Source organism: Cupressus sempervirens, chromosome 1 (assembly GCF_028749045.1).
Source record: "Cupressus sempervirens isolate cs-2001-9-10 chromosome 1, ASM2874904v1, whole genome shotgun sequence".
NCBI classification, from domain to species: Eukaryota; Viridiplantae; Streptophyta; class Pinopsida; order Cupressales; family Cupressaceae; genus Cupressus; species Cupressus sempervirens.
The window spans coordinates 798513381-798536448 of NC_143118.1; positions in this window are offsets into that span (position 1 = coordinate 798513381).

A 23068-nucleotide genomic window follows, 5' to 3' on the forward strand; every position below is an offset into this window, starting at 1 on the left:
AATTATGCTCCTTCTAACAATCTTGAATCTACATTGAAAGAAAAACCAACCCTTGGTAGAAAAGGAGGGAACTCAAAAGGTAAAAAAGTTGATAGTGAAGATGAAGATGATTTAGATGAACATCTTGATGTCATCAAAGCTCTCCTAGAAAAAGGGATGGCAAGAGAAAAAGGAAAATTTAGAGGAAAGATTCCATTAATCTATTTCTCATGTAAGGAAGTTAGCCACATTGCAAAAAGGTGTCCAAGAAAGGAAGATAAAGAAGAAAATAAGTTCAACAAGTTCAAAGGAAAGGAAGACTTCAAAATCTACAAGGGCTTCAAGGGAAAAGGTAAGAAATCATGTTACATTGCAAAAGATTCTGATAGTGATGATGATAATGAATAAGATGAAGTAGTTTATATTATTGTTAAAGATGAATCTGATGATGAGGAAAATGAAAAGATGACACTTATCTCTCATGTTAGAAAAAATGATACATGGATCATAGATAGTGGTTGTTCTCATCACATGAATCTTGATAAAACTAAATTTGAACACTTGGAGCACTATGATGGTTGAAGTGTTAGATTTAGAAACAATGAACCATGTTGTGTTAAGGGAAAAGGAACCATAGTATTAACTGATGAAATCAAAAGTGAGAATTCCTATTGGGTTGAAGGATTAAGAAATAATCTTCTTAGTATAGCATTTTTGAGCAATATAGGATATAAGGTTGAATTTATGAATGGAAAAGCTAAACTATTGGATGGAAAAGGAAAACTAGTTGGAACTAGCAATGAGACAAAATGAAACTTGTTCTACCTAGATCTAAATGAAAGTTCTTGTTTGTTAGCTAAAGTTGATGAAAGTTGGATATGGCATGAAATAATGTGTCACGTTAACTTTGATAACCTAATTTCCATAAGTAAGAACAATAGAGTAAGAGGCATACCTTATCTAAAGAAACTTGAGGTGCGCATGTGTGCAGACACTATAAAATTGGTAAAATGAGTAAAAGAAGTTTCAAGAGAAAGTCTTAAAATTTTGAACAATCCTTGGAACCAGTTCACACTAATCTTTATGGGCCAATTGGTGTGGAAATCTATTGTGGAGATGTATGTTTCATTTTCTTTATTAATGATTATTCCAGAATGATGACTATAATATTTATAAGGGATAAGTGTTATGTTTTTCAAAAGTTCAAATGATATTTGGATAGAGTTGAGAAAGAAATAGAGAAGAATTTAAAATTCCATAGAGGAGGATAATTCATCCATAATGACTTCAATGAGTTGTGTAATGAAAGAGAAATCAAAAGATAGGTATCAAAACCTAGGACTCCAAAAAAGAATGGAATATTAGATAGAAGGAATAGATCCATCATGGAATGTGCAAGGACATTATTGTTAGAGAAGAATGTTACAAAAAAATACTAGAGAGAAGAAATCAACACAATAGTTCATATATTGAATCAAGTTCAATTGAAGAAAGGTACAAACAAAACACCTTATGAATTGTGGTATGGGTATAAGTCAAATGTTTGTTATCTTAGAGTATTTGAAAGTAAGTGTTATATTTAGAAACATGTAAGGAAAGGAAACCTTGATGCAAAAAGTGATGAAGGAATATTTCTAGGGTACTCAAATAAAAGAAAGGAATACAAATGTCTAAATCTTTCTACTCACAAAATCATAGAAAGTGCACAAGCAACAATTGATGAGTTTGCATGAAGAAGTGAAGAATAGAGTAGTATAGAGCCTAAACATTACGTAATATTTTTCTTTAATGAAGAAGAACCTAAAGCCCTACCTTAGAAGGTTGAAGCCAATTAACAACCAAGTGCACCTAGAAATTCACTGATAGTTCATCCTGAGTCACAAACAAAGGCAATTGAGTCTCAACTAGTTCAACCTGAGTTGTAGTCCCAAATAGTGCAGCCCAAGTCACATGCAATACAACTCAAGTTATAGCCAGACCAACTAGAGGAATCTGAGAAAGATGATGAAGATCTTGAAGAATTAGGTGAACCAAGTTCAAAATCAAGTTAGAAATATCCAAGGCTTGCAAAATATGTTAGGAGGCATCATATAACTGACCAAATAATTGGAGGAGAAACAAATAGCATATTAACAAGGAACAAATTAAAAGGTGCATGTTTACATAGTGAAGTTGAACCTAGATCTATAAAAGATGCTTTAGAAAATGAAAGTTGGATAGAAGCTATGAATAAAGAAATTGAGAAAATAGAAAAGAATAAAACATGGTCTCTTGTTGCTAGACCCAAAGATAAAAATGTTATTTGTATAAAATAGATATTCCAAAATAAGATGAATGAGATAGGAGAAGTAACAAGAAATAAGGCAAGTCTTGTATGCAAAGGTTATTATCAAGAAGAAGGTATTGATTATGGGGAAACATTTTCCCTTGTTGCAAGACTTGAAGGAGTCAGAAAACTTCTAGCATATGCATCACAAAAGGGATTTGAAGTCTATCAAATGGATCTTAAATCAACTTTCTTAAATGTAGTCTTGGAGGAAGAAGTCTATAGTGAATAGCATGAAGGTTTCATTGATCCAAGACAAAGAAATATTGTATGGATATCTAGTAAAACTTTGTTTTGGAAAGAAAAATGATAATAGCAATTTTTGTATCAAGAAAGGACCACAAGACAAGACATTTCTTGCAAAAATATTTGTAGATGATATGTTATTTATAGGATATGATAACTTATGTAAATCATTCTCTAAAGAAATGGGGAAAGAATTTGAAATGTCTATGTTTAGAGAAATCAATTTTTTTGTGGGTCTACAAGTTTATTAGATAAAGGATGGGATATTCATAACTCAATAAAAATACCTTAGGGAAACATTGAAAGTATTTGGAAAGGAAGATTATAAACCAATTGGGATACCTATGTCTACTAGACATAAGCTCTCAAAGAATGATGATTCAAAAGAGGTAAACTAGATTACTTATAGATCAATGATTGGAAAAATTTAGTATGTAGTTCACACAAGACTTGATATTGCATTGGTAGTAGGCATAGTTACAATATTTTTTTCTAATCCTAAAGAAAATTACATGATAGAAGTCAAAAGAATTCTAAGATATCTAAAAGGAACTGAAGACTATGTACTATGAAACAAGAAAGGAGGAAATGTTGAGTTAAGAGTCTTTATTGATGAAGATTGGGAAGGAAGCAATGATGATAGAAAAAGTACTAGTGGATATGAATTATTTCTTGTAAAGAGGCTAGTATCTTGGACAAGAAAGAAGCATAATTGTATTTCTCAATCCACAATAGAAGTAGAGTATGTTGTTACAGTAGTTAATTGTTCTAACATAATATGGATCAAGTAGTTGATGTCAAGAATAAAGGAAGAAATCAAGGAACATGTGGTTATCTATTATGATAATAAAAGTGCAATCAATATATCAAAAAAACTAGTGATGTACTCAAATACAAAACACATTGCAATCAAATATCATTTCCTAAAGGAATTGTTTTACGAAAAACATGTGATATTGGAGTATGTGAACACCAAGGAGTAGGTTGTAGAAATATTCAAAAAGCCATTACCTAAGGATGAATTTTTGTATCTTAGAGGTAAGCTAGAGGTCATTCCCCTATCAGATGCTCACTAGAGTATAGATTAGTGATGCATCAATTGAGCTTCATTGAAAAACTATCAAGTTGATGCAAGTTTGTCAAAGCACATTGTGTATGAATCATTACATTGGGTGCATTGCAATTTCATTATATAAAATCTTTGCAGTTTGTTGTCAAAGAGTGAGAGATTGATCTCATGCCAAAGAAAAGGATAATAATAAGAGAGAAATTTGTATAAGAGAAAAAGGGAGTTCTCATGGATGATCATATATTTAAGATAGATGACAAAGGGAGAATCTCAGAAGAACTTCTCATGGATGAAGAATTAGTTTCAAACTAAGGATATTATAAAATATTATGAATCATTCTTTTTTCTCTAAATTTTCTTTGCATAATGATATGTTATGTTTCCATCAATTCTAAAGAGGGAGATTGTTGAAAACAATTATTCAATTTTATATTGTGATTGATAGTACACAAATGCCAAGCTTTAACTGAGCACAATTAGTATAAGCTAAGGGCACCAAAGAGATTCCATTATCAATCAAGGAGGATTTAGGGTTAACCAAGCCTAGTCTTTCATTGAAGTAGATAGTGTTAACCAAGCTTGGTCAGTCATTGAAGAAAATAGTGTTAACCGACTTTGGTTGATCATCAAAGAAAGTTATGTATTAACCAAGTGTTCATTCCAATGTTAGCTGACTGACAAAAAATTAATTTTGTTAATTATTTGGTTAATAGAAGCCAACTAAATAGATGTTAAATGTTTATATGGAAGGGTATCCAAGTCAACTTGACATTGAGTATCATATATATACAAGTTCAAGTTGTGGATTGAATGTAACAATTGAGGAAAAGATGAGATAACTAAATGAGAAGGATATCTAATTAAGGACAAAGTAGCTAAGTTTGAAGATTGAGTTGAAAAGAATATTTTGACCAGGAATAATATAGAGGTCAAGCAAAAATAGTGACCTAAATTTGCAAAGTTAGTTGCTTTAACTATCAGGTCAATCATTGTTACTCTCTAACAATTGTAGTAGTGAAGAAATATCTTAACAAAGTTGGTAAAATAGTCATTTTCTAAATACTCTAATAAGGTGGAATTTTTAGATTGAAGTGTCTAAGAACCTCTAACAAGGCCACTCCTAATAGGCTGATTCAAATTGTCTAATAGGGTCACACTTAACCATGTGTTTTGTAACCTTTAACAGAGTTGGATCTAAATAGGGCTCACTTCAAAAGAGTGAAAAAATGTATCTAGTTGCATTGGTGGTTTTCCCAAATTGGGTTTTCATGTTAAATCTTGGTGTCTCATGTGTTCATGTTTTTTTTTTATGGTTTATGTTTCTGCAACTAAGTTACTAAAGGTTAATACACACTGATATATTAGAACTACTTTGTTAATCGAGTTATAGTGAATATCTAGTTTTGACTGAGCAGAGAAAGAATTTGGTTGGTTAAGTAAAAGTTTGTGTTGACATCTAAGGGACTTGGATTTTTTTTTGTGGTAACTCATTCACCCCTCCCCTCTTAGTTACTCCTCTTACATTTCCAATAGTTGATTCTTAACAACCACTTTTTTTGGTTCAAGTACCTTCATTGATATAGAAGAAAAAAATTGTAGTCTTTAGGTTCTTTCTTGCATTCTTATTCATTCTTTTCTGCAAATTCATCAACTCTAACATTTGTATTTTACACAATTTTAGTAGTGTTAGAATTCAAACAATTAAAAGCTTAGCTTTTAGTGGAATATCCTAGAAATATTCCAGTCGGCTTCCATTGAAATTTTTTCAAGCTCATCAACAACATGAAACCTTAAAAATTTAATCTTGAATTTTCAACAACATCTTGCATCTTCATTCATGCTAATGTAGTCCTTTTAGTACTAACTTCTTTTGGAACTGATGTATGATATAATACTTTGAATATCAATCCCACATACCTCTTGTTTTCTTAGTTTGATGAGGTGTGATCACTTGACCCATTGGGTGAAGTAATCCCTTCTCCATTTGATGTACTGCAACCATCTTTCTTCTTCCATGTCTTATTATTCATCTCATTCCTAATGTGTTCAACATCTGCCTTGCATTTGCCTTTATCAAATTCACAACTTGGTGCTTTTAACCTAGTTGGAAAAAGCTTACTAGTATAACTAGTTTTCAAATAGCTAAAGCATGTGGTTTAACTCAACCAACTTTTTTAGTTACCAATGAAGTGAGTCCTAATGGAATTCTCAGGAATATCTCAATATTCTTGACAATAGTGGCAGCTATATCTTGTATTGTAATCCCAATTATAAGAGTTTCCATAGTTTCTTACCTTTTCTAGCTTTTTTGATGACCATGTGGACTTGGATATGTATTCAAGGGCTCTATGTCCATACTTCTAATAGTTGTAGCAATATCCTTCGAATTTTGGTGCATGCATGGTTCTAGTTCTGCATTCATGTGCCTAATGACCTTGTTTATTGCACTTATGATAGTGGACCATGTTCTTAGGCTTGACATTCTGATTTGTATTGTTTCTCCTACACACATTAGTAGTATGTCCTTTCTTTCGACAATTATGACAAGTAGGGTTGGAATTTGTACATCTATTGTTCCTTTCTTCAGCAACTTTGGATGATTCTCATTCTTTAGTGCTTGTGTAGCCCAATATTGATGTGTCTCTATTGGATCTAAGGGATCTCAATAATATCTCAAAGTATTTGATGGCTTCACTTCACTTGTTGAAACTTTTAGGAAAGTCCTTTTACCTTTTTAGGTCATTCTACAGTTGTTCATTATGCAACTTTAATTTAGTTATCTCAATGTCCTTGACATTGAACTCATGATGAGCATTCATAATTTAGCTCAAGGTATCCAAATGCATGTTCAAGATCTTGGATAGCTCTATTGACTTGTCTTCTAGTCTATTTGCTAGAATTATTTTGTCTTCTTCAATCATGGCTTGGTCTTCCATGGCTTTCTTCTTTTGTTCAGTCACCTCACAAGCAGTATAGCTTGTGATTCTTGCTCCAACTTGAGATTTTTTTATTTCTTCAGCTTGGATTATATTGTTTTCCATTAGATCTGCAACTATTGCATCAAATTCACTAGGGTTACCATCTACATATAGCTTTGTGGTGTCAATCTCTTTGTATTGTGTGTCATTCTCTGCTATGGCAATTTTTTTCCTTCTCTTCAAGGAACTCTTCAAAGCATCTCTGGCTTCATTTAGTTGATGCAGTATAAGATGTATCTCAATCTCCTAATTCTTAAGAGTCTTTCCTAATTTTTAGACTTCCATTTCAAGGTCTTTCCTCTAAGCTGTAAAGCTTCTCCTTCTAAGATCTAGGCTCTAATACTGATTGTTGGAATTAGAAGTGGGAAAGTAAACTTCTATTTATACATCATATGCATTAACATACTGAAATAATATGTAAAGTAAATGCATCTAAACCATACAAGTAATCAAATGCACACACTTGATAGCAGATATGATTGCCCAAAAACCTTCCAATGAGAAGGTAAAACTACGATGGGGATGACACCTACAAATATTCACTATTGTAGCAATAAAGTGTAGCCAATTAAGGTTATAATGGTTTGACCATGAAACATGATCTGCCCTATTAAAGGCTTGCAAAGACTATTAAGTCCCACCTTGTTAGAGCATTTCAACACCCTATTAGAAGTGTGCCTAGTTAAAGCACTTTAGACCATTCACTTGGAATGCCACCCTGCTAAAGGATTTGGTAAAGCCTATTAGGACTACTCCACCTAAGAGATTTAATTGAAATCACTTGTCAAAATGTCTCAGCATAGATCGTGTGGTTGGCACTTGCTTGCCTAATAATAGATCACCTCTACCCAATGTATGACTAATCCTTCACGATCTGATGTAACAATGCTCTATCCTCTATCCTCTATTCTTCAATTAACTGACTCTACAATTCATTCTTACTACTAAGTCACCTTGAATTCTCTACAAACTATATTGTTTGCTCCTTCAATTTGATTATTCACCCCTTCACAATGCTCTCTACTCTCTCAAAATTTTAGGACTTCATCCTCCTTAAGAAGACTAAGGTGGCTTGGGTTAGGTATGAATCTACAACTGAGATTTATCCATTTTGCCATTTAATCCTTCCCTTTTTCTGATTGGCTACATGTAATTGCATAGGGAATCTACATGTAGATTTTTCCTTATCTCTAAAGAATTGAAATCTATCCTTATGTTGGCTGAAAATAGTTTACATAGTTTTTTGTGCCATATCAAACAAATATGTCCAATCTGTGTTACTCAACATATACAGTAATTTTGCCTCTAACTCAACACTTAAACTATTCAACATCTACTATTCACTCAGTACTTAATCACTTGGCATGGTCTATCTGCTTGGCACTTGAGTGACTCGGTAGATGAGTGACTCAGTACTCATTGCAACTTGGCATGGTCTTATATGTACATGTTGTACTTGGAATGTATTGCTAGTTTGGCATGAAATAAGTAAATGTCTTAAGTGTGTTGACACTTAATTGTCAAAACCAATCTATGATCAACAATCTCCCCCTTTGACATGAGTGTCAAAAAATACTTGAATATACATAAAAAATCTGATCTTCTCAAGTATAACATATCCATGACTTGGCTTATATACAAATCTTCAAAAAAATAATTTTTTTTTGCAATAACCAATGTACCTCAAAATTTATAACTCCCCTGGAGTTAATATGTCTATTCTATATCCAAATTTTGTTCTCCATTCTGAGTAGATTTGTCTCTACTGAGTGATACTCTTTGACTACTCTACTCTATTTCTATCTCTGCATTGTATTTCTCAAAAATGTATATCACTAGGGTCAAAATTTGATAGCTCCCCCTTTTTTCAAGCTTTCCCTTTCTTTATTCACCTCTCCCTTTCAATCTATCTCCCCCTTTCTTCTAGCATATTTACTCCTTTTAATCTATCTCCCCCTTTCTTATTATCTCCCCCTTGCTTATTTATCTCCTCCCTTTTGACACTTATGTCAAAGGGGCTATACACTTATAGTTTATTTGTCCAAAAGGGATTTATGGACTTCCATGATTATTTTCAAAGTTGCATCCCAATTATCACATGCAACATCCAATGACTTAATTTGGATATTGAGCTTAGCTACAAGATGCACTGGGCTATCTAAAGTAGAAAAATTGGGATCTTTCTTTAACAAAGCTTCTACATAGCCTAATTCTTTATGGAGGATTTCCAAGTGTGGGGTGAGAGAGGCCTAAATTTTTGTCAATTTGACTCTTATAATAGCCTCTTCTACTATTAACATAGCTAATTGACTCTAGGATTGAAGCAATGTATAGAAATGCTTCTCACTTTGAGTTGGGTTCTTAGGTAGCTATGTACTTGATGTGCTTAGATTCCTCTCTAGGCTCAGAGTTCTATGTCTGGTGTGTTGGGTGAAGAGTATGGGATCACAAAATTTGGTGTACAATGAGAAGATATTCTCAAGTACCTTCTTCACATCCTCAACCTTGGTTGCCAATGCAACTTGAGTAAGTGTTATATCACTAGATATCTTGTCATTTACTTTGAAACTTTCTTTTAGACAATTCTAAAAGTTTAGCATTTGTATCCAAGTCTTCATTATTAACCTTCTCCATAATATATGACACTTCTTCCAACAGTGATTTGGTTTCTTTAGGAGTAGGAAAATGAAATGCATTTAAAAAGATGTCTTTAATTTCTTATAGTGCTTGCTTTTTCCTGTACTCCTTCCTAAGCATTTATTGATGTTTCTTATTCTCTAAAGCTTGTTGTAGAATGCTTATTTGATCTATTTTCATTATGTCATAATCAAATTTTGGAATTATTATCTCTTCATCTAGAGTAATATCACCATAATGAATTATCTTTTCAACCTTAGAAGAGCTTGATTCTAGCACTGAGATTTGTAGGGGTATAGCTTTTGTGCTCAACTTTAGAAGAAGTTTTATAGGTGAGGAGCCTGATGTTGGTAAAGTTACTAATGCTTGCATGACCTCCTACTCCTTTCCCTTTGGTGTTTTTTCACCTTCTTCAGACTTATTCTAATCTATGACAATGACATGACTTGCACAATGTGTATGTGCTTTAGGCACAAATGTATCTATCTATCCAATTTGCTTTGTTATTGTCTCTTTTTCTTCTATGGAAATTTTCCTCTACTCAGTTGTGTCCTCTTTAAGACTTGTTTCAGCCTTAATAAATGTGTCTACAGTTGTTTTAGTCAATAGTTGATCACTAAAAACAAAAGGCACTTCTTGTGTGTTCACCTTATCCCTTGTAACTTTTGTTATTGCCTTTTGAAGTTCTTCTACACTGATCAAAATAGGATTTGTATATAATTGTGCTTGTAGTGTAGATTGGCCTAGAATCTTCTTCAAATCTTTTGTAGTCAATGGGTTGATGTTCTGAGCTAATGCATCAAAGACATCCTTGACAATTATGGTTTTTGCAGATTCACATGTATCATGACGAGGACCGACACTCGAAATTTGTGTGTCTTGCACACTTTCTTCATCATGCTATTGTTCAATTTTTTCCATGTTAGTATCCATCTTCTCAATCTTCTCCTCTATATTTCTCTCTTCCTTTCTATCATCTTTGTCATCCTCTTCTTTATCATCATTTTTACCCCCAAAGGGGTCCTTCTCTCCTTGTTTCACTGGATTTCTTTAAAACATCTTCGATGTTTTTTTGGAGAATGCTAAAGGCTCTACTTTGGTGTGAACCTTCCTCCATACTTCTTATTTGCCTTAGAAATTTTCCCTTTTGTTAGTTCTAGCATAACTTGGGCTAGAGTAGTTTCCCTTATTTTATTTTCCAAATTTAAACAATAGTGCCATTTTTGCTCAACTAAATTATATAATGGCTTGGGTACTAAATTAGCAAATTCTAATGGCATATTCTTAAATTTGGACATCATTATGTATGGGCTTTTTCTACTAAATTTTTCTCCTCTTTTCCCAAATTATCAAAATTTGCATTCTTAAGGCAAAATAGATCTACATTATTTCTGATATTTTCACACATATTTTCAAGATCAAAAAGTGGTATATGACTTACCACTTTAAATTGGCTTTGATCATCTGAGTTAGGTTGAGAAATGTATTTCCTTCTCTATTTATTCTCCACTTGGCCTCCTTGTTCTTTCTATTTGGTTTTCTCTTTGGCATTTTGTGTGGTAGCTCATGTGTTGGCTCTGGTGGTAGGTGTTGTTGGCTTTGCTGGACTTGGCTTAGAAACTTTCTTAGCTTTAGCCATAGGCTGTTTCTTGGCCTTTCTCTTCTTGGGCTTGGCATGTGTTGGTGCTTCCTCTACTTCTTCTTCCTCGGAATCCTCTATTTCCTCTTCTTCTTTGTACTCACCCATGCCTTGGGTCAATGCAAGAGGTTCTTTGGTTTGTTCTTGTTCTTCCTCTTCATCCTCTTCTTCTTCTTTAGTTCCTTCACCAAAATTTTCCTTAAATTTCTTCACTAATTTGTCCTTCTTCTCTAATGTAGGGGTTGTCTTAATTCCATTTCTAATTTTTATTTCATTACATCATAATTTCCAAAGATTTTGGCTATTTTATCAACTTCCTTAGCTAGAAGTGCAATAATGGTTGTTGAGGTTGCATAAACATCAATTTCATATCTTAAGGGTCTTAGCCATCTTACCCTAGGTGTAGCAGCCTGCACATATGTGCAATCAATATCTACAAGAAAACATATATCATTGGAATATTGTTCAACTGAATAAATAGGTATCCTCATGCTTTGCTTCATAGACTTCTTAAAGTCTTCAAAATAGCTTGTCATGATAGTTTCAAAATTCTCACCCATCTATTCAATGTAATCATTTATCTACTCAGCAACTATCTTGTTTGTCTTCCATCCTATTTTGCCAAAAGATGGGAATATATTTTGTACATAGAAAAATATGCAAATTAAAATTGATCCCAATTTGCACTATGCACTTTTACTCTTCCTTACTACTGCAAGGTTTTCTAGTATTTTTTGCAATTAAAGCTCAGGTAGATCATATGTATGATCTTTCTTCACAATTTTGTATCCAATGTCCACTGCAATTCAGGGTACACTATTTAATCTACTGGATTGATTAAACTTGTGATAAATAACCCTTACTATAAAGTTTATCAGTGGATATATGTTAGTGTCAATTGTCATTCTTTGTTTGTTCCACTTTGCGCATTTATTCTTCTCTATTACCTCTTTGGAATCACTCTGCAAAGTCTTTAGCCGATCTAGAGTTGGGAAACTAGTCACCCTGTGGATTATTCTCTTTGATATCTTTATTGTTCATCCTTCCATCCATAGGGATCCATCATGAATTTAGCTCAATACTGTTCTTATCCATTTAGTTTTGAATATAATAGAAAATTCTAGGGTACACATCAAACCCTTCCTTTCAACAATTTTGAATTCTTTTTTTAAGACATCATTTTCACACAATCTATCATAGGCTTCTCTTATCTGCATGTCACCTATTCCTCCTTTCTTACAGTTATAACATTTTCTGACATCTTGGACCATAATGACTTTTAGGGGAATCATGGACAATGCACTTGAGGGATCTTGTTTATAATAAACATCTAGAATTGCTTTGAAATCTAGTTGTTTTACCTCATTACTAACTAATTACACATTCAATACCTCTTTCCCTTCTACATTTCTTGAGCTAGACACCATTGTGACAAACTAGGATTTTATAAATGTAAACTGCGTAGCTCAGCTTGTGAATAAATACCTTAAAATCTTGTAGAATTGGTGTGAAATCATTGCTGAGATCTTTTTGAATGCCTTGAAAGAATTTCTAAGTCACCTCCTACTCTTATAGCTCTTTCTCATATTTGAAATGATGAGAAATAAGTGAAAAAAAACCATATACTCTTCAAAAACCCTTGCAATTCATGCCTAGTGCTTGTACAACTATAAACTTGGCATCAACACGATTTCAAATTCACTCGGCATCCATTAATATTACCATCACTTGGTAGCTTCTATAGACTCAGTATCAACTAGATATTCTAGTAGCTGGGCACTAACTAGTATTCCACTTAGCTTCCATTGAAAATTTTTCAACCTTGGCAACAACATGAAACCTTAAAAATTTAATCTTGAATTTTCAACATCTTGCATCTTCATTCATGCTAATGTAGTCCTTTTAGTACTGACTTCTTTTGGAACTAATGTATGATATAATAATTTGAATTTCAGTCTCACATACCTCTTGTTTGCTTATTTTGATGAGGTGTGATCACTTGACCCATTGGGTGAAGTGATCCCTTCTCTATTTGATTTATTACAACCATATTTCTTCTTCCATGTCTTATTCATCTCATTCCTAATGTGTTCAACATCTACCTTGCCTTTACCTTTATCAAATTCACAACTTGGTGTTTTTGACCTAGTTGGACAATACTTGCTAATATGACCAGTCTTTAAATAGCTAAAGCATGTGGTTTAACTCGACCACCTTTTGTAGTTACCACTAAAGTGAGTCCTAATGTAATTCTCAAGAATATGTCCATATTCTTGACAATAGTGGCAGCTATATCTTGTATTATAATGCCAATTATAAGAGTTTCCATAGTTTCTTACCTTAGCTAACTTATTTGATGACCACATGGACCTGGATCTACATTCAAATGTTCTATGTCCATACTTCTAACAGTTGTAGCAATATCCTTCAAATTTTGGTGCATGCATGGTTTTGGTTTTGCATTCATGTGCTTGATGACCTTGTTTATTGCACTTATGATAGTGGACCATGTTCTTACGCTTGACATTCTATTTTTAATTGTTGCTCCTGCACACATTAGTAGTATGTCCTTTCTTTCTAGAATTGTGACAAGTAGGTTTGAAATTCTTCCCTCTATTGTTGCTTTCTTCAGCAACTTTGGATGATTCTCCTTCTTCAATTCTTGTGTAGCCCAATCCTAATGTGTCTCATTTGGATCTAGGGGATCTTAGTGATTGCTCAAAGTATTTGATGGGTTCATTTGTCTTGTTGAAACTTTCAACAAATTTCTTTTCTCTTTTCAGGTCACTTTGTAGTTGTTCTACAACTTAATGTAGTTATCTCAATATCCTTGACATTCAACTCATGATGAGCATTCATCATTTAACTCAAGTTATCCAATTGCATGTTTGAGATCCTAGATAGCTCTGTTGACTTCTCTTCTAATCTATTTGCTAGAATTATTTTATATTCTTCAATTATGGCTTTGTCTTCCATGGCTTTCTTCTTTTGTTCAGCCACCTCACATAGTAGTATAGCTTGTGATTCTTGCTCCAACTTGAGCTTTTTTATTTCTTTAGCTTGGATTATGTTCTTCTCCATTAGATCTGCAATTGTTGCATCAAATTCACTAGAGTTACCATTTGCAAATAGCTTTGTGGTGTCAATCTCTTTGTATTGTGTGTCATTCTCTACTATGGAAATTTCTTTCCTTCTCTTCAAGGAACTCTTCAAAGCATCTCTAGCTTCATTTAATTGATGTAGTATATGATGTATGTCAATCTCCTAATTCTCAATAGTCTTTCCCAATTTCTAGACTTTCATTTCAAGATCTTTCCTCTAAACTACAAAGATTCTCCTTTTGAGAACTAGGCTCTAATACCAACTGTTGGAATTACAAGTGGGAAAGGTAAACTTGTGAGAGAGGGGGTGAATCAAGAGTTTAAAATTCAACCCACAAAACTTTCACCTTTCATACATCACATGCATTAACATACTAAAATAACATGTAAAGAAAATTCATCTAAAACATATAAGTAATCAAATACACACACTTGACACTAGATATGATTACCCAAAAACCCTCCAATGAGAAGGTAAAACTGGGGTGGGAATGACACCCACAAATCTTCACTACTATAGTAATAAAATGTAGCCAATTAAGGTTTCAATGGTTGGAACATGAAACATGATCTGCCCTATGAAAGGCCTTCCTTGTTAAAGGCTTACAAAGACTATTAAGTCGCACCTTGTTAGAAGATTTCAACACCCTATTAGAAGTGTGTCTGGTTAAAGAACTTTAGATCATTCACTTGGAATGCCACCCTGCTAAAGGATTTGGTAAATCTTGTTAGGACTACTCTACCTAGGAGATTTAATTGAAATCACCTATCAAAATGTCTCAACATAGATCTTGCGATTAGCACTTGCTTGTCTAATAACATATCACCTCTACCCAATCTCTGACTAATCCTTCATGATCTATTGTAACAATGTTTTATCCTCGATCCTTTTTTCTTCACTTAACTGACTCTGTAATTCTTTCTTACTACTAAGTCACCTTGAATCCTTTGCAAACTATCTTGTTCACTCCTTCAATAAGATCATTCACCCCTTCACAATGCTCTCTACTCTCGTAAAATTTTAGGGCTTCATCCTCCTTAAGAAGACTAATGTGGCTTAGGGTTAGGTATGAATCTATGGATGAGATTTATCCATTTCTCTAGTTAACCCTTCCCTTTTTCTGATTGGCTGCATGTAATTGCTTAGGGAATCTACACATGAGTAACTCAACACTCATTGCAACTCGGAATGGTCTTATATTTACATGTTGTACTTAGCATGTATTAATAGTTTGGCATGAACTAACTAAATTTCTTAAGCGTGTTGACACTCAATTGTCAAAACCAATATAAGATCAACAACTATTTCCTTTTCAAATCAAACTAAATAAAACTTAAGCATTTGAAATGCATCAATTTTTTCTTTAAGAAATATCATAGTCATCATTCTAGAAAATTCATCAATAAATAGAATGAAATATTTGTCACTCTAATATCTATGAACTCTAATAGGACACATAGATCAATATGAATCACTTGCAAAATATCATCAAAATAATAGATCTTACTCTTGAAAGTATCCTTTTTCATTTTACCCATTTGATACTATTTGCACATCATCTATTAGGTTTACTTAATCTTGATAACCCTCTAACTCTTTTTATCTTACTAATGCTTACCATATTATTAAAGTTCACATGACATATAAATATTTGTTGGAAGCATGAATGGTGATGATATTTCAATGGAGGATTATTGTAGAAACATAATTAGATCATTATCATGATGATATGTTACATTCATTGTTGTGTTTGTCATTGATGTCAACATAGTAGTTTTCTATGATATCTAACTAAAGAACAATAGTAAAGATCAAGTTGGTACAGATAGATAATTAAGAATTTTCACTAGCAAGGTTAAAGGGAGATACTACTAAGTCTCTATTATATCCATCTAACCTTGGGAGAAAAATATATAAAGTTTGAAAGAAGTTATGCAAGTTTTGGTGAAAACTATTTTGAGATAGAGTTTACATAAGAATCTTCTAGTAAACTTGTTATATCTCTTAGTAGAGTTGTTATTCTGAGAAGCAAGATTAAAAGCATGTAGAAGACATATTGGTGATGATGTGGCTAATCTTGCTCATTATAATATTACTTGTACAGAAAGTTATTCAAGTTACAAGGTGATAGATTAATGTTATTGCTAAGTATAATGTGTTCTTAATGAGGTCCTATAATAATTAATTGAGAAGGTGTAATAGTTGAATCAAGGAGTTGTTTTATGGATTTGGTATAAAGGAAGGACATTTTCCTTTATTATGGATGAATAGAATGAACAATTGTATGAAGCATGAAGAGTAGAATAGAAGCGTTACAAGTTGATATGCAAGGATAAGCATAGCAGAATGAAGTTGGAGAGAACTTCATTACCAAGGTTCTATTCTGAGACTTAGGGTTTGATATTTGGATCCAAGGTTCATCACCTAGTCTACAAGGTATGAAAGTGATTGGTCTAGTTGATAGGATAAAGGAAAGAGGTTAAAGAATAGTACAACTTATTCTATAAGGAATAGCTGACAGATTAGTTGGAATGTGAAGTTTAGTGGTCTTGCCCCAAAAGATATTTGGACAATGGGTCCTTCTACCTTCTACAACTCCTAATAGCGTTGGCACAACTCCTAACAGGTTTGAAATCTCCTAATAGGGATACAAAGTATCCTAATAGGGACTCTTAAGTACTAAATGTGTTTATAGACTCCTAATAGGGTCCATCCTCTAACAAGGAATATATATATCTCTTTGTGGGCATCATTTCCACTAGGATTTTCCCATCTAATCAAGGGTTTCCCTAGTTAACAAATTTGGTGTAATTGTGTATGTGCATCTTGTTATGTGTTTGTTTACATTGATTGAGAGGTTAAGATTAATTAAGGTTGATAAATGTTTTAATTGGATAACTAATTCACATCTCCCCTCTCTCAATTATCTTGGTGGAATATTATTTCTAATAATTGGTATTAGAGCATCAAGTCCTTCAAGATAAAGTTTAACAAATTTGAGAGATCCATGGTGAACATTTTTAGAAAGGATAGTCTAAGGTTTGATGGAACAAATTATGAAAGTTGGAAGGAAAATATGAAGACACATCTATTGCGTATGGGTCATGGATATTGGATCTTGGAAAAATTAGAAAAGACAATTATAGATGAAAGTGTATTGGAAACTCTTACCGAGGATGAGAGAGAACTTTTCATGTGTGACATGAGAGGTAGACAAGCACTATTGTCTACACTTCTTGAGATTGATTACAACTAGGTAAACACACTTGATACTTCTCATTAGATTTGGAAAGCTTTGGAAAATAGTTTTGAAAGTGATGGACATGTTGGAATAATTGCCAATGTTCCCCTTCAAGATTCATGACATGTCTTAGCTAGCTCCTATGTTCTATAAGTCTAGTGGTTGTATCAGGCATTAATAGATTGATCTTTTGGTGCAACGACAACTCTATCTTGTAACAAGTGGTATCAGAGCTTTGTCACAAGTTTGAATCTCCTTGGGTAACACTGAGGGGGGATTATTAGACTAACTGTCAATATTCCCCTTCAAGATTCATGTCATGGCTTAACTACCTCTTGTGTTCTATAAGTCTAGTGGGTGTATTAGGAATTAACAAGTCAATCTTTTGGTGCAATGACAACTCTAGCTTGTAATAGAACATTCTAAGAAATTAAGGCTAGAAAGTTGGAATTGTGCATTTCAAGATGTTAAAATTGTGGAAGATGAATCTAAAAGAACATATGTAGGTAGAATATAAAAAATTACTATAGGTATCTGATCTCAAAGAGGAACCAAAGAAGATGATGAGGTGATCTAGAAGATATTTAAGAGTTTAATGCCACCATTTGAGCAAGCAACTCAAATGATATAGTTGTTGATCTCTTGTACTAAAGATTTCACCAAGGAAATATTACTTGGGAGACTTGAAGTAGTTGAGTATGAGCTTAGATAGTCCAAATAATTGTCTAGAAGAGAGACAGCTTTCAGTGCCCTAAATATTCAACCTAATCTATCAAGGAGAAAAAGTGCTAGAGGAGATTTTGCTAGCAGTAGCAGATCTAATGAGGACATAAAGATAGAAGAAGGAGTATCCCTTATGGTAAGAAGAGAAAAAGATGGTAAGGAAATATTTAAATGTTTAACTTGTAATGAGTTTGGTCATTATGTATCTAAGTGTTCTCAAAGAGAGAAAAAGTATAAAGGAAAGTTTAAACCTAGAAGAGATAAAGATTTTTTGTATGCCAAAGAAGAAGATGATTATGATGAACAAGTAGTAAGTGCTAGTGATGATAAAATAGGATTTGTAGCTACTAAAGAAGAAAGTCCAAAGAAAATGGCTTTGGTATCATAGATTGAAAAGATATATGATTAGATAGTTGACAGTGGTTAGATATGAATAAGTTTGTTGACTTCAAAAGTTATGATAGAGGCATTGTCAAAGTTGGAAACAATGAAACTTTCCATGTTAAAGGTATTGGATCTATAACTCTTGATGGTAAGACTAACATTAATGATGTATATTTTGTTGATGGTTTCAAACACAATCTTTTGAGTGTTGGAAAACTAGTGGATAGAGGTTAGATGATAGTTGGTTATGGCATAAGAGATTTTGGCATATAAACTTTGATAGCATTGTGAAAAATAGTAATATATTTGTAGTTAGAGATTTGCCTAAGATTGTAAAGCCTAGTAACACAATTTTCAAGGAGTGTGTATCAGCAAAGCATAATAGAACTTCCTTTCCTAGTAAGAAATTTATTACTACACTAAAGTTGGAGATTTTAGACACAGATATTAGTGGTCCTACAAAGACTAAAGGATTCTATGGTGAAAGGTACTTCATGATTATTGTTGATGACTTTTCTAGAATAATGTGGGTTATATTTCTTAAAGAAAAATCTGAGATAGTTGAAGAGTTCAAGATATTCAAGAATATAGTTGAGAATGAATTAGGTATGAATATTAAATGTTTAAGATCAAATAAAGGAGGAGAGTTTACTTCAAATGAGATTAATATCTTTTGTAAAGCTAATAGAATCAAAGGATAACTATCAACTCTAGGAACCCCTAAGAAAAAATGGTATTGCTAAAAGAAGAAATAGGTTAGTGATAGAAGCATCAAGAGCTATGTTAGCTAAAAATTATGTATCCAAGATGTTTTGGAGAGAGGTTGTGAATATAATATTTTACACTATAAATAGAGCACAAGTCAGGAAAGACACAAATAAGACCCCTTGTGAACTATGGTTTGGTCTCTCACCTATAGTTAAGTATTTTAGAATTTTTGGCAACAAATGTTATATCAAAAGAGATGATGATGTTGGTAAATTTGATGCTAGAAGTGATGAAGGTATATTTCTTGGTTATTCATTGAAAAGCAGAGCTTATAGATGTTATAATCTAAGAACTAAGACTATTGTTGAAAATGCAAATGTAAGAGTTGATGAGAATTCAGGATACAAGAAAGAATGGTTGACTACAATTCTAATGAGAATGTTGTTGTTACTAAACCAAGGAATGATGAAGTATTCTTTAAGACTAACAATGATTTTTAGAATGGAGAGAAAAGGCAGGAACAAATTTTGGAACCTAGAATTGAGCTAAGAGTTGAGATAACAACTCCTACTTCTGGTAAGAATATAACAAAGAATCATCCACCAAAGCATATCATCGGCAGTAGACATAAAGGTGTGATGAAAAGAAGCAGAATCAATGAAGAACTATGTCAGATATCTCAAGTAGAACGAAATAATTTAGATGAGGCATGCAAAGATGACTATTGGAAGCAAGCTCTAAAAGAAGAATTGGATGAGATAGTGAAGAATAAGACATGGGAATTAGCCCCTAAACCAGAAGGCAACAATGTGATAGGAACAAAGTGGGTATTCAAGAACAAGGTGAATGAACAAGGTGAAGTTGTAAGGAACAAAGCAAGATTGGTATGTAAAGGTTACTCAAAGAAAGAAGGAATAGACTATGATGAAACCTATGCTTCTATGGAAAGAATTGAAGTATTAAGGTTATTCTTAGCCCATGTAGCACATAAAAAATTCAAAGTGTATCAGATGGATGTCAAGTCAACTTTTTTGACTAGAGAACTTGAAGATGAGATATACATAGAATGTCTTAAAGGTTTTCCTTTAACAAATGACAAGGACATGATATGCATATTAAAGAAAGCATTGTATGGCTTAAAACAAGCATCCAAAACATGGTATGCAAGGTTGGACAAGCATTTGACAAAACTTGAATTTAGCAAAGGTATGGCATGTTGGATACAATTGATTAATTATGTGTTACCTTTAATGTTACACAAATGTCATATCAATTGATAATCAATGCATGCTGAGCTCACTTGGTTAGTGAAGACAATTTTCCTTGTCTACCGAGCATTCTTGAGTTTTCTATGTATAGAAGGTAGTATCTACTGAGCTCACTTAGGTGTAAAAATAATTTATGCAGAAAAGAGTGTTAACCAAGATCATTTGATTAACAAAGGGAAAATTTAGCAAAGCTAGTGTTGAGTGATTTTACTCAGTTACCAAAGGAATTTTTTAAGTTTGCAGTATTAACTGAGCTCCTATTGGTTAACATAGGAAATTACTTCAGAATTAGTTTCTACCAAGCTAGGTCAGCTACCAAAGGATTTTCTTATTTTGGCATGTAAAGCTTAATTATTTTACCTATTGATTCTAGTAGTCTGTGGTAATGAATATTGGTTGTTCCAATTTTTATTTCAGCTGACTTGACAATCTGGAAGGTATAAGTAAAATGTCAATTTGTGATTTCAAAGTATGTAAGTTGAATGAATTGAAGAGATAAGAAGAGAGGAAGAAAAATTGAAGCATAAGTAGGTATCCTTATGGGGTAGAAAAGTGTTATTCAATTAGGAAGGATCAATTATAAGCCAAAACAAAGATCTATAATTGGCAATTTAGTTGCATCACAATCAGGTCATTTCATTGCTACTCTCTAACCATTATAGTAGTGATCTAAAATCTCTTAACAAATTTGGTTTAACAGCCATTTGTAAATCCTTTAACAAGGTGGCAATTTCACTAAATTATTTTAAGACCTCTTACAAGGCCACTCCTAATAGGGTCACAACTAACAGTGTATTTTGTAACCTTTAATAGGGTTACCTCCTAACAATGCTCACTTTAGAAGAGTGCAAAAGAGTAACTAGTTAAATTTGGTGGTTTTTCCCCAATTGGGTTTCCACGTTAAATCCTGGTGTCATATGTGTTCATGTTATTTCTTTCATGCTTGCAAGTAAATTATTGACAATATCTTAAGATCTACTAAGTTAAACACATTCTACATTTATCGAGTTACAACAATTTCTATATGCTTACTGAGTATCAATAGTAATCAGTTTTATCAGTCTGAATTCAATTTGATATCTAAGGGATCTAGGATTTATTTTAGTAGTAACTGATTCACCCCTCCCCTGTCAATTACTCCTCTTATATTTTGAAAAGTTGGTATCCGAGATTTTGGTGCTTGCAAACAAGGTTTCAAGGACCTAAGCTAAAGATCAGGATGTCTTACAAAAGAGAGATTCCAAAGCTGAACAGAGACAAATTTGTAGCATAGCAATGACTTATGAGGCTTCATCTAGCTACCATCAGTGATTTAGGTTGCAAATATCTTGATGTAGAATAAAAAACTCCCACTGGAACATTATCAGTTGAAGATATTGCTGAGAAAAAGAACCATAACATCATGATGATTGATATTGCATCTACTCTCAATTATGCTAAATTTGATGAGGTCAAAGATTATAAAACTTCTTTTGATATGTGGAACAAACTAAAAGAAATCTATGGAGGAGATGATAATGTAAGGAGAGCCAAAGTAGAAAGCCTAAGAGGAAAATTTGATCAAATAAGAATGAGAGAAGATGAAAATGTTGCAAAATATGTGGAAAGAATTAAGGCTAGTGTTAGTGCAATCAAAGCATCTAGAGGAGAAATCAATGAGGAAACTATTGTAATAAAAATACTCATAATTCTATCTCCCATCTATGTAATTAGAGTTTCTTCTATTCAATAAAATATATGTGATCCAAATGACAAGATAGGCTCGGATGCCCTAGTAAGAAGATTGACAACTTTTGAACTAGACAACTTTGCCAACTATGTTCCTGCTTCCAATAATATTGAGTCTACATTTGAAGCTAAACTCTCATTCAAAGAAAAGGGAAAGAAAATAAATGATAATTGATCAAGAAGTGAGGAAGAAACTAAAGAAAGTTCTGATAGTGATCTTGAAATTGTTGAAGAAATTCTTGCAAAAAAATATTCCAAGAGCAGAGGAAAATACAAAGGTACAATACTTCTAATCTATTTTTCTTGTGGAGAAATTGGTCATATTGCTACTTAGTGTCCAAACAAAGAAAGCAAGGAAGAGAAGAAAAGCCACAAGTACAAAGGCAAGAAGGAATTCAAAGGTCACAAATCCTATAAAGACAAAGGTAAGAAAACTATTTTATAACTAAAGATTCTGATAATAGTGAAGATGAAATAGTGTATATTGTTGTAAAAGATGAATCTGATGATGAAGGAGATAAGATGGTACTTGTCTCTCATGTTAGTAAAAATGATACTTGGATCATAGACAATGGATATTCTCACCATATTAATGGAGATAAAACTAATTTTGAACATTTTTAATACTATGATGGGGGTAGTGTAAGGTTTGGAAACAATGAACCTTGTTGCATAAAAGGAAAGGGGAATATCTCATTAACCAATGAACTTGTATGTAAAAATGCTTATTGGGTTGAAGGACTAAAACATAATTTACTAAGTGTTGTACAGTTGAACAACATTGGAGTCAAGGTAGAATTCATGAATGGCAAGGCAAGACTATTGGATAACAAAGGGAATCTGATTGGATCATGCAGGTAAGCAAAAGTTAACCTATTTTATCTTGATCTTGGTGATTGCTCATGTTTTATTGCTCAAGTAGAAGAAAGCTAGTTATGACACATAATACTATGTCATGTAGACTTTGATAATATGGTCAAGATAAGAAAACTCAAAAGAGTAAGAGGTATCCCTAGTTTGAAGAAACTTGATGTTGGATT